We start from the raw sequence: 13,905 nt of genomic DNA, 5'->3' as shown, positions 1-13,905 counted from the left end.
AGGTTGCTTGGCAGGTTTAGCATAGATGGCTTCAGCAGAGGTATCCACATCTGGAAAGAAGATCCGATGGTTGCGGGCTGAGGGCCGATATGAGATCGCAGAATGAAGCTTGATCAGTCTCATTACCCAAGGAGCGTAGAACTTCAAACCAAGTAAATCTAAGCCAGATGCAGCAAGTTGGCGTATGAAAAAGTCCTGTGCGTTGAAGCATTTGCCATGAAGGATACAGAATATCAGAGTCTTCATTGCACCCTCGATCTTGGCATTTGGAGAGTGCCCTTTGATAGGCTAGAGAGTCCGCCGGATAATGTGATAGATGGTTTGGGGCAGGTACTCAAAGTCTTCAACGAAGAACTCTGTTGGATAAGGAGCATCGAGGGGCAACGGCTTCATCATGGAGAGCATCTGACCCATATTTGGTGCAGGCCTCTGGAATATGCTCTCAAGAGCTTCAGTGTGTAGTGGACAACCTTCCTCGAAGAATTCGCCAGGAGTGGGAAGGCCGGTGAGCTCAATGATATCAAATGCATTGGCTTCGTGATGGACATTGCCGGTCATCCACTCCAGGGTCCAAGTCTTCGGATCTCTGTTGTATCCTTTGATGTGGAGGGTGGCATAGAATTGCAGCAGAAGCTCTTCATTCCAGTGCTCTTCATCAGTCACAAAATGCAGCAGACCCACTTGCTTGAAGCAATCCAATGCTTCCTCTAAACATGGCACACCAGCAATGGCTTCAACATCAAGGCGCTTGTGCGGGAAGATGCGACCTTGGTTGTATAGGATGCATGAATAGTAGCTGTGCTAAGGATAGCTCCAGAACCTATCTGATGAAATCCTTTCCCTTGAATAGGGGTTCTTGGAGCTGTTGAAGAACGTATTATCTGCCATGAAGCTATTGATGTTAAAGGACCCAGGTGCTGATGCAGGACCTGGGAACCTCGGCAGCCGTGGGACTGGCTTCTGGACATGAGGCCTGTGCTCAACATGGTAATCAAATTGAGGACCTGCAGCAGACTCAAGAACAGAAGTGTCTGGATTAGTAGCTTTGCTGTCTTATGAAGCTTTTGGTGGGGAGGGCTCCACATTGGCTTCAGTGTTGGTTGTGGCAGCCTCAATATTTTTAGCCTCCACTTGACTAGCTGGAGGGTCAGACTTAGGCACGTTCTCCTGGAGAACTGCTTCATGGTGTAGCGGGGGAGTAGGATCTTGTGGTACTTCTTCATTTTCTTCGGCTGATGCAGCCGGAATGTCTTCAGCATAGACTTGAGGCCTTGGACCTCTGCGAAGCCTGCGGAACGCAGATGATTCCTGTGGGGTTGGAGTGGGTTGGGCCTCAAAGTTTTCTTCCTCTTGAGGGCGATCCACCCATGACGCATCTTGTGCAATTGGCGTCAGAGGATGACCAATGCTGATGAGTTCGCTGTGTTCATACTGAGGAAGGGCTGCATCATCTTGTACATTGTCCTGATGACCAATGTCTTCAGCAGCGATGGGGTCGACTGCTGGTATGTCTTCAGCTTCAGGAGCCTCTGTGGAAGTAGGCTCATGAACTATCAGTTGTCGTTCTGCGTTCGGGTGAACCATAGAAATAGGTTCGACTATCAAGGGCTCTGTGGGAGCAGCCCGAGATTTCTTGGTTTTTCTTTTCTTCTTGCTGGGGGCAGTAGGAGAGGCTTCAGAGCTTTTCCGCTTTCGGGCTTCAGCCTCAGCAGTTCTTGTCTTCTTGAGCTCTGAAGCTGTTGACCGGCTCTTTGGCTTTGAGCCAGTCATTGCAGTTGGGAAGACAAGCAGAATTGCTTCTTGCCTTGGGGCCTCTGGTTCAGCTGGAACACTGTTCTTCTTTTTCTTTGCGGCCATCTTGGGGTCGATGCCAGGACGCCCAAGTGCCTTGCGCTTCTCAGCCTCATTGTAAGCTTGCACACATCTCTCAGCTAGAGACTTCATCCGCTCACGTGAATCTTGAGCTTCTGCACGCTTCTTCAGAAAGTTTTCCTTGAGCTCGTGCATCATGATCTTGAAGCTCTTCACTTCTTGCACGCTGAGCTTGGCCACATGCTTCTTGAACTGAGCCTTTTCATGATCAATTTTCTGCTTCAGTTCAACAATGCACTGGGCAATTGCAAGTTCTGAAGCAATAACGCCTTGGAAGGCGACGCTGAGGCCAACGGGCAGCTGCAGATCTTTGAAGCTGATATTAGGGGAGGCAAACCACTCGTCAATGAAGTCGTGGATGATGGCAACATCAAAGAGAGGCAGATTGTTGAATATTTCAGCTTCTTCTTTGCTCTTGATGAGCTGCTCGAGAGCGTCATCTCCAAGATCTTCATCACTTGACAGATCAATGGCTTCGCTGCGCAGAATGGCAGCAGCTGTGAGCTCTTTGCCGATGTGTGGCTTAGGCATCTTGGCCTTCTGGGGCTTGGAGACGCGGGATACGTCTTCAGTCTGCACACTGTCTTCAGGAGGTGCAGTTGCCAATGGCTTCACCCTTGAGATTTTTGGTGAAGGGGCCGGCTTTGAAGCTTTTGGCTTCATAGACTGCTTAGGCTTCGCCACTGCAGGCACTACAGGCGCTTCATCAGACTCAGTGTCAGCTGCAGGCTCATTCACTGCAGTCCCTTGAACCAAGATGTAGGTGATGAGGCCTTCGAGGTTGGCAAACGGACCGATGACATTGGGTTCTGCTTCGCGTGTGCCATCTGCCCTTGGTGCTGAGGGACCAGGGTTGAAGTCTAACCCAAATTTCTTCTTGTTCTGCTTCGCTGATTGTTGGGCAAACTGGAAGTTGCGCTTGAACAGATTGTCATCACGACACCAGAGTAGTGACGCCGGATGTGCATCATCAGGCTGTGGTCCTTGAACCATGCATGGGTAGAAGCTTTGGGCAATAGCTTCATCTCTGGACCTGGGTACAAGGTTCTTGTAAAGGATGTCCCCCCACGGTTTCTTGATGGCACTTTTCTCAGCATACTCTTGGGTTGTGAAGTGGTATTTGAACCATTGTTCTGCCCAGTAGTGTCGAATCCATTGGATTCTGGTCTTGCGTTGCCAATAATTCTCTTCAGGATCTGTTTTATACATTTCTACCAGGTCATCAGGCAGATCTTTGGATGTTTCTCCACGTCTCTGTCTGCCCCCCTTCCTTGCTGCTGCTTCTGAAGCCATAAACTTTAACTTGAAAGGCTTCAAAACTTTCAAAGGCTTCAAAGGCTTTCTTTTGCTGGACCAACAGGAACTGGCTTCAGGAGAATTTATGTGTTGCTGTAAAAACTCTGCAAATGAATGCAGACTATGAGAACCAAAGGATTCTCCCACGGACATGTACCTATGACAGCATTAAGGTGCGAGGGAAGGGGAAGAGGTAATATGCATTCTCAGAAGATTTTGAAAATAAATCAGTTTAGAAGACATTGACCTCATCGTGCGAAGACATTCACTCATAGAAAAGAAGTTGGTTCCAGATTTGTACGAACCCACAGATCAGTACAAGTGAGGAATCTAACTACTTCATGAAGCACAAGTGAATATACTAGGCACGTTATGAGATGCAAATTGAGAGATCTAACTTGTGTGAAGAGAAACTTCTTATGGTAGAAAGTGACAGAACCATGGGATCAAAAGGGGCTGTAAAAAGACATTTTATTTACCACACTTGGAACTGCTAGACGAAGTGGGAGATGATGCCGAGCAGTTCAATCATCCGTGCCCTAACTTGGCGACGGAAGACACCTACGGCGACGGCGGAGAGGACGATGTCCGTGATCGGTGTGAAGACGGTGTCGGAGCGGTTGCGGCAGCGAAGCGCTTCGTCGCCGGCGTCGTCGAGAGCTAGCGGTGGCGCTAGGGTTCGTGTGAGGGTGGAAGAAGGAGATAATGACCGCGGTAAGTGTGAATTTATAGGCGCAGGGGCGACACTGCGCTATTACTCAGGTGCCCCTGGCGATTCGCATTTGAGTAGTACGTGGCCATCATGCGGTATTTTGGGGGCAGTTCCACATCCCACGCACGCCTGGATTGTCGGGCGGTCGTTCCTACTTCTCCGGATTTTATGTGGAGGAATGAGCATTGAAAACGGACTTTATGGTTGCCTCTATATCTTCTGCTGACAAGGACGCAGAGAAGACATTCGATAGTTTCAATAGAATGCATATGACTTGGAGAGATAGATTTTTGAGATAGAGAGCACAGAGAGGTTAGGGTCCGATCACATTCACTTAGTTCAAAAGATTCAACAAGAAGACATAGCTATAAGTGAATGCTGTAGAGGACAGAACACTAGTATATATATATATATATATATCAGCATAGTGAAGATAATCATTAAGACATGTTGAGATTGAAGCCAAACCAAATGTGAAGACATTGCAAAGTAACGCCATGAGTGAAATACTTGAAAATAGAACGTTTGGTGGTGGCGTTACCCACCATATAGGAAGTATTAGACCCAGACACAGCGCACAATTATCGTGGCGCTCCGTAGTCAAATTCCACATTAATGTATTCACACTTAGAATGTATGTCTTCATTGATTGAAGATATACTTCACTTCGTGTGTTGTACATCTGAGTCATCAATATGCATAAGGGTTAGGATGTGTGCCTGATCACAGGACATTTGAGGATTCCAGGATATTTAGCTCACACCGTGACTTGCAAAACCTCTTCTCATCCAAGGGCTTGGTGAAGATATCTGCCAATTGCTCTTCAGTGTTGACATGTATGATATCAATGTCTTCCTTCACAACATGATCTCTGAGAAAGTGATGACGAATTTCAATGTGCTTTGTCTTCGAGTGCTAAACTGGGTTGTTGGCAATCTTGATGGCGCTTTCGTTGTCGCGGTAAAGTTGCACTTGCTTCAGATGAATGCCATAGTCCTTGAGTGTTTGCTTCATCCACAGAAGCTGAGCGCAGCAAGATCCAGCAGCAATGTATTCAGATTCAACAGTGGAGAGAGATACACAGTTCTGCTTCTTTGAAGACCAACATACAAGTGATCGTCCCAGAAAGTGACATGTGCCTGATGTAGACTTGCGATCAACTTTGTCACCAGCATAATCAGCATCCGAAAATCCAACCAAATCAAACTCTGAGCCCTTTGGATACCATAATCCTAGAGTTGGGGTGTGAGCCAAATATCGAAGAATTCGCTTCACAGCTAAGTGATGCGATTCCTTTGGTGCCGCTTGAAATCAAGCACACATGAAAACACTAAGCATAATATCTGGCCTAGATGCACATAGATAAAGTAAAGAACCAATCATGGAGCGGTATACCTTTCGATCGAACTCTTTACCATTGTCGTCAGGACCCAGATGATGTTTGGCTGGCATTGGTGTTGTGAAGCCTTTGCAGTCTTGCATACCGAACTTCTTCAGGCAATCTTTGAGATACTTCTCTTGAGATATGAAGATGCCATTGCGTTGTTGTCGTATTTGAAGACCAAGGAAGAACTTCAGCTCCCCCATCATAGACATCTGATATTGCTCTTGCATCATATAGCCAAACTCTTCACTGTACTTCTGATTGGTGCAGCCGAAGATAATATCATCCACATATATTTGGCACACAAACAGTTCACCATCATATGTCTTCGTGAAAAGAGTGGGATCTAGGGAACCAGGTATGAAGCCTTTGCTCTTCAGGAAGTATTTGAGTGTGTCATACCAGGCCCTAGGGGCTTGTTTGAGGCCATACAGCGCCTTGTTGAGCTTGTATACCATGTCAGGATGTTTTGGATTTTCAAAGCCAGGCGGTTGTGCAACATACACTTCTTCTTCAATATTGCCATTGAGAAAGGCACTCTTCACATCCATTTGATATAGAAGTATGTTATGATGATTTGCATAGGCCAGCAGTATGCGTATGGCTTCAAGCCTAGCCACAGGAGCAAACGTTTCATCAAAGTCAATGCCTTCCACTTGAGTATATCCTTGAGCAACGAGACGAGCTTTGTTTCTGACAACTTGACCATGCTCATCTTGCTTGTTGCGGTATATCCATTTGGTGCCTATTATGTTGTGCTTCCGTGGATCAGGACGATTAACCAGTTCCCATACATTATTCAGCTCAAACTGTTGAAGCTCTTCTTGCATAGCTTGAATCCATTCAGGTTCCATGAAGGCTTCTTCAACTTTCTTGGGTTCTGATATTGAGACGAATGCGAAGTGCCCACAGAAATTTGCTAGCTGAGTTGCCCTTGAACGAGTGAGTGGACCAGGTGCATTGATGCTATCAATTATTCTTTCAATCTGCACTTCATTGGCAACGCGAGGATGTACAGGGCGAAGACTTTGCTCTTGCTGATTTGTGTTGTTGTTGGGAGGAATGTCTTCAGGTTGAGCATTGTCTTCATGTTGATCAGGTGCTGAGACGATAAGTTCTTCTTCAGGATGAGCTTCAGAAGGTATGATCTCTCCAGTTCCCATTAGCTTGATTGATTCACTAGCTGGAATTTCATCTAGCACATTTGGCAGTTGCTCTCTTTGTGAACCATTTGTCTCATCGAACCACACATCCACTGTTTCAACCACTTTGTAATGAAAGAGATTGAAGACTCTGTAGGAGTGCGAATCCTTTCCATATCCAAGCATAAAACCCTCATGTGCTTTTGGTGCAAACTTTGAGATGTGTTGTGGGTCCTTGATCCAGCACTTTCCGCCAAATACTCTTAAGTAACTGACATTTGGCTTCTTGCCAGTTAGGAGTTCATAAGATGTCTTGTTCAGAAGCTTGTGAAGATAAACATGATTGATTGTATGGCATGCAGTGTCAATGGCTTCAGTCCAGAATTTTCTTGGAGTCTTGTATTCATCTAGCATCGTTCTGGCCATCTCAATGAGTGTTCTGTTCTTGCGTTCGACGACGCCATTCTGCTGTGGCGTGTACGGAGCTGAGAATTCATGTGTGATGCCCAAGGTATCAAGATATGTATCAAGGCCAGTGTTCTTGAATTCAGTCCCATTGTCACTTCTGATGTGCTTTATCTTGGCGCCAAAATTATTCATAGCACGATTGGCGAAGCGTCTGAAGACATCCTGCACTTCAGTCTTGTAAAGGATTATGTGCACCCAAGTATATCTAGAGTAATCATCAACAATGACGAAGCCATAGAGGCAAGCAGTAGTAGTAAAAGTTGAGTAATGAGTGGGACCGAAAAGATCCATGTGAAGCAGTTCGAAGGGTCGAGTAGTGGTCATGATTGTCTTCGAGGGATGTTTTGCCCTCGTCATCTTCCCTGCTTCACAGTCACTGCATAAGTGAACTTTCTTGAACTTGACGCCCTCAATGCTTATGACATGCTTCTTCTTCGCAAGGGTGTGGAGGTTCCTCATGCCAGCATGCCCAAGCCTCCGATGCCAAAGCCAGCATTCTGAAGCTTTTGCACGAAGACATACTGCAAGTTGTGGCCCTGCTGAGAAATCTACCACATACAGATCATCTTTTCGATACCCTTCAAACACTAGAGACTTGTCAGATTCCATTAGTACAAGACAACGATATTTTCCAAACATTACGATCATGTTCAAATCACAGAGCATTGAGACAGACATTAAGTTGAAGCCAAGGGATTCAACAAGCATGACTTTATCCATGTGTTGATCCTTTGAGATTGCAACTATACCTAGACCCAATACCTTACTTTTACCAGTGTCAGCAAATGTGATGTGGCTCTTGTCGGATGGACGCGAGGTTGAGTCCATAAGAAGGCTTCTTTTGCCAGTCATGTGATTTGTACATCCACTGTCAATAATCCATTTTGAAGACTTTGAAGACGCTGGTGTCGTACCTACAATGCAGTTAGGGGGATAGGCTTCACGAAGAGAATTGTGAAGCAAAAACATTTGACGAACCAGTGGATTATGAAAGCTTAGATCCAGATTAGGACTAATAGGGAGAGTAGCATGCGATTCAGGAACGAAGTACATAATGATGCCATTCGGGCATTTTATCTTGTGCCCTACAAGATTTTTAAGGTCCCCAGCAATAGCGTCAGAAGATTTTGGTTTTCTGCTGGAGACCTTTCCCTGCAAAAGAGAGTTAAGCTTTCTTAGCCACCCACATCTTCAAGGGTGTCTTAGAAGCAATAAGTCTAAGTGCAGCATCTGAGAATTTTGGCTTTGGAGCCCTAGCAAACAGTCTAGCAGGTGGACAATAGTAGTCATAAGAATAAGCAGAATAATTTTTTTGTCATATGAACATGATGGTTTGATGAACCGCTCTCATATTCATATGCCTGAGTATGGTTTCCCTGCAAAACATTTGCGTTAGTGTGACTCAGGTGAGTCCTCTGTTTGTATGAAGCCTTTGGACCGTATGAAACCTTTGGTCTGAGGTTTGTCTTCTTCAAGTGAGATGTCATGAAGACATTCACAGGAAGATTTTCCAGACACTTTTTCGCAACCCAGATCTTCTTCATAGGCGGTCCATTCCTGCAGTTAGTACCAATGTACCTGGCAAACACTTCACCATTCTTATTCTTAAACAGTATATAGTTTGCATCAAAGGATTCATCAATGATAATGGGGTTAGCACAAGTGAAGCCAGATAAATTGGATGGATCTGCTGAAGGTTCCTTTGCAGCAACCCACTTGGTTTTGGGGTACTGCTCAGGTTTCCAGTAAGAGCCATCTGCATTTATTTTCCTTATGAACCCAACACCCTCTTTCCTAGGGTTTCGGTTCAGAATCTGCTTCTTGAGGACATCACATAATGTCTGATGTCCTTTAAGACTTTTGTACATCCCTATTTCAAGCAATGTCTTCAACCTAGCATTCTCATCAGCAATAGCAATGGTATCCTCACCAGAGGGGTTAGTTACCACATTAACAGTTGAAGATATTGCAACAGCAGTAGTAGTGGCACATTCAGCAACAGAAGAAGCATTATCACGCTCAATGCATTTAAGACATGGTGGTTCAAATCCTTCCTGAGCGGAACTGATCTGTTCGGCGCGAAGTGACTCGTTTTCCTTTTGAAGATCTTCATGAGCCGCTCTCAATTTCTCAAGTTCTTGCTTCCTTTGAAGATAATCATAGGAAAGCTTTTCATGAGTTGTTGAGAGAGTATCAAGACGATCTTCAAGTTCCTGATACTTAACGTGAAGATTTTTTATGTCTTCAATTAATGATTCAGATCGAGTCATTTCAGCACCCAACAGATCATCGCTTCTGTCTAACAGTTTTTGAATATGTTCCATGGCCTTTTGTTGTTCAGTTGCAATTTTAGCAAGTGTTTTGTAGCTGGGTTTTGAATCACAATCAGAGTCATCGTCACTGGATGTTTGATAGCGAGTAGTGCGTGTGTTTACCTTGTCACCGCGTGCCATGAAGCAGTAGGTAGGAGTGGAGTCGTCCTTGTCATTTGCATCGGTGTCGGTGATGAAGTTATTGTCTTCAGTGTTGAAGATGGACTTGGCGACGTATGCTGTGGCCAGACTTGCAATGCCAGAATCAGACTCCTCCTCAGACTCCACCTCTGCCTCCTCAGAAGCGGATTCCTCCTCAGAATCCATTTCCTTGCCAACAAACGCACGTGCCTTGCCAGAAGAGGTCTTCTTGTGTGATGAAGACTTTGAGGAAGACTTGGAAGAAGACTTTGAGTATTTCTTCTTCTTCTTGTCGTCAGAGTCATATTCCTTGCTCTTCTTCTTCCTTCTGTTCTCATTGTCCCACTGTGGACACTCAGAGATGAAGTGTCCAGTTTTCTTGCACTTGTGGCATGTTTTCTTCTTGTAGTCTTGAGAAGAAGCTTCATCATTCCTTGATCTTGATCGTGAAGACTTTCTGAAGCCTTTCTTCTTGGTGAACTTTTGGAACTTCTTCACAAGCATTGCAAGTTCCCTTCCAATGTCTTCAGGATCATCAGAACTGCTGTCAGATTCTTCTTCAGATGAGGAAACAACTTTTGCCTTCAAGTCACGAGTTCGCCCATAGTTTGGACCGTAGATATCTCTTTTCTCAGAAAGCTGAAACTCATGTGTGTTGAGCCTCTCAAGTATGTTAGATGGATCGAGTGTCTTGAAATCAGGACGTTCTTGAATCATCAGGGCTAGGATGTCAAACGAACTATCAAGTGATCTCAGCAGCGTTTTGATGACTTCGTGTTTGGTAATCTCAGTGGCGCCGAGGGCTTGAAGCTCATTTGTGATGTCAGTAAGTCTGTCAAATGTGTGCTGGACATTCTCATTGTCATTTCGCTTGAAGCGGTTGAAGAGATTGCGAAGGACACTAATTCTTTGATCTTTCTGGGTTGAGATGCCTTCATTGACCTTTGAGAGCCAGTCCCAGACCAGCTTGGATGTCTTCAAAGCACTCACACGGCCATACTGTCCTTTGGTCAGATGACAACAGATGATGTTCTTGGCAGTAGACTCCAGTTGAACGAATTTCTTGACATCAGCAGCAGTGACACCTTCTCCAGCCTTGGGAACGCCGTTCTCGATGACATACCATAGGTCGACGTCAATGGCTTCAAGATGCATACGCATATTATTCTTCCAATAGGGATATTCAGTTCCATCGAAGACGGGGCACGCAGCGGAGACTTTGATTATCCCTGTAGTCGACATAGCTAAAACTCCAGGTGGTTAAACCGAATCACACAGAACAAGGGAGCACCTTGCTCTGATACCAATTGAAAGTGAGTTATATCGACTAGAGGGGGGGTGAATAGGCGATTTTTATGAAAGTCTTCAAAACGTGGAAGTTATGAAGACAAATAGTAGAGATAAGCCTATCACTATGCAGCGGAAGTTAGATTACACTAGGCAAGCCATGGTCAAGTATTCAATAGAGTGAAAGCACAATGACAAGTAGCTGCAGTGTAATAAGGATCAGGTAGGAAGAAGTTATGAAGCCAAACAAATCATGCGGTTACGTTGTGAAGACAAAAGATATAGCAAGCATGCAATGGCTTCACAATGAGTAACAGTAAGTAAAAGGAAGTGAAGATAAAACCAGTGACTCGTTGAAGACAATGATGTGTTGGACCAGTTCCAGTTGTTGTGACAACTGTACGTCTGGTTGGAGCGGCTAGGTATTTAAACCTTAGGACACACAGTCCCGGACACCCAGTCCTGAAAACGCAGCTCAGGACACCAAGTCCTCACTGTATTCTCCTTGAGCTAAGGTCACATAGTCCTCGCCCAATCACTCTAGTAAGTCTTCAAGGTAGACTCCCAAACCTTCACAGACTTCGTTCACTGGGAATCCACAATGTCTCTTGGATGCTCAGAACGCGACGCCTAACCGTCTGGAGGATGCACAGTCCTCAAGTGTAATAAGTCTTCAGATCACACAGACAAGAAGACTTAAGTGATGCCCAATTTACTCTGGCTCTGGGTGGTTAGGGCTTTCTCCTCGCTAGGAATTTTCTCTCAAAAAAGCTTCGAGGTGGGTTGCTCTCAAACGACAAAAGCCGTGCACTGAAATCTGAGCAGCCAACCGTTTATGGTTGTAGGGGGTGGGCTATTTATAGCCACTTGGCAACCCGACCTGATTTGTCCGAAATGACCCTGGGTCACTAAGGAACTGACACGTGTCTCAACGTTCAGATTTCAAACTCTCATGGAAACTTTACTTGGGCTACAAGCAAAGCTGACTTGTCCGGCTCTAGACAAGATTCGCTCTCATTGTCTTCACTCGAAGACATAGGTTTTTGGTTTAGGCATCACTTCAGTCATTCTGACTGGTTCTCCTGGACCCCACTCAACAGTACGGTGGTTCCTATGACTCAACACAAAGGAAAAGAACTACAAAAGATCTAAGTCTTCGAGCTCCATAGGCTTCATAACGTGTCTTCTTTTGTCATAGTCTTCAATGTGAATATCTTCATATACCACCTTTGACTTCAATGTCTTCATACATTTTTAGGGGTCATCTCTGGCAGTAAAACCGAATCAATGAGGGACTTCTAACTGTGTTATCCTGCAATTCTCACAAACACATTAGTCCCTCAACTAGGTTTGTCGTTAATACTCCAAAACCAACTAGGGGTGGCACTAGATGCACTTACACAAGGATATGATCACCTTTAATAAGCTTATCAGAATTTCGCATACCAACACGACCTAGTCTTCTATGCCACAACCAGCCTTTAGAAGATTTGGCAATTAAGCAAGTTTTAGGTTGAGCCTTTTTAGTGAAATCAACAATGTAAAGATCTCCTCTACGTATACCAGTAAAGACCATTTTATGATTATCTCTACAAAACACTTGGCAGTCTACTTCAGTAAATAGGACATTGAAACCGAAATCAGCAAGTCTAGATACTGAAAGTAAGTTGTAGCCAAGAGATTCAACGAGCATGACATTTTGTATGGAGCTATCATGTGAGATGGCCACCTTACCAAGGCCAACCACCTTACCCTTTGAATTATCACCAAAAGCGACATACTTTCGAGGGCCGTCATTTTCAGCAAGCTCACGGAACATGTCTTTATCTCCGGTCATATGATCAGTACATCCACTATCAAGGACACATTCCTTTCCTCTAGCCATGTAGCCGTGAAGATTTGCCATAAGATCAAAGTGTCTCATCGCGTCATCGAGATCATAGTCACTATCATCATCATCCTCATCATCCTCATCCGAGTATTCATGTTCAACATCATCTTGTGATTGATCAATTCCTAGAGAGGGCAATTCATTAGATAAATGATCATTTCTATAGTTATCTTTATGAATTCTAATAGCTCTGGAAATGATATTGCTAATGATTCCAACATCTCCTTTGGCACTCGTAAGATTAGTAAGCTCAAATAAGCAGTCACCAAATTTAGGATCATTGGAACTCATCTTAATCAAAGCAATAGACTTATGGAGGATTTCATCTAGATCTTTCAAGGAGTAACTAGGAAAGAGTTCCTCAAGAAATTTCCATATGGTATAGGCACACTTAAGATTCGGCAAACATCCAATCAAGTTTCTAGGCAAGCCTATAGTGATAAGATTAACAGTTCTAAGATTGTGAATCATGTCAATATCTTCATCTAGGGTAGGGTGCAAAGGATCAACATGAGGTGCACAAGGGCTAGTAATGTACTTGTTCAAATGATATTCATTGAAAATCTCAAGCATTTCATTTTTTCCACTCATCAAAATACTCTCCATCAAGAATAGGAAGTCTACGTCTAAGACTCCCCAAAGTATACACATCCATCTTCCTCCAATGGTGTTTAAACCAAGGCAATGGAGACAAAAGCTCTGATACCAATTGAAAGGATCGAGAAGAGGTGTCTAGAGGGGGGGGTGATTAGACACTAAGTGCCAAAAGTTGCAGTTTTTAATATTCTTAAGTTTAAGTGGAGTTTAAGCACAAGTTTAACAAACACAATACATATCAAGCAAGCATGCAATGAGTATATGAGCAGGAAAGTAAAGCATTGTAACACCCCGGATGTAACTTTCCCTATTTGTACTCCAACTCTTGCCGTTTCCGGCGTTAAGTTATATTTATTTCTCGGGTTCGGGTCATTGTCTCTGTGTGTTGTTGTCTTTGTCATGCATCTCATATCATGTCATCATGTGCATTGCATTTCCATACGTGTTCATCTCATGCATTCGAGCATTTTCCCCGTTGTCCGTTTTGCATTCCGGCGCTTCGTTCTTCTCCGGTGGTCATTTGTAGCTTTCTTTCGTGTGTGGGGATTAAACATTTCCGGATTGGCCCGAGACTTGCCATGCGGCCTTGGTTTACTACCGGTAGACCGCTTGTCAAGTTTCGTATCATTTGGACTTCGTTTGATACTCCAACGGTTAATCGAGGGACCAAAAAGGCCTCGTGTGTGTTGCATCCCAACACCCCTCCAATTTGGCCCAAAACCCACCAAACTCTGCTCCATGTCCTAGAGCGTTCGATCACGATCGCGTGGCCGAAAACCGCACCTCATTTGGACTCTCCTAAC

The sequence above is a fragment of the Triticum dicoccoides genome, chromosome 5A, assembly GCF_002162155.2.
Source record: "Triticum dicoccoides isolate Atlit2015 ecotype Zavitan chromosome 5A, WEW_v2.0, whole genome shotgun sequence".
In the NCBI taxonomy this organism is placed as follows: Eukaryota; Viridiplantae; Streptophyta; class Magnoliopsida; order Poales; family Poaceae; genus Triticum; species Triticum dicoccoides.
The sequence above is the reverse complement of the archived record's forward strand: the minus strand, read 5'-3'. Positions refer to the sequence as shown.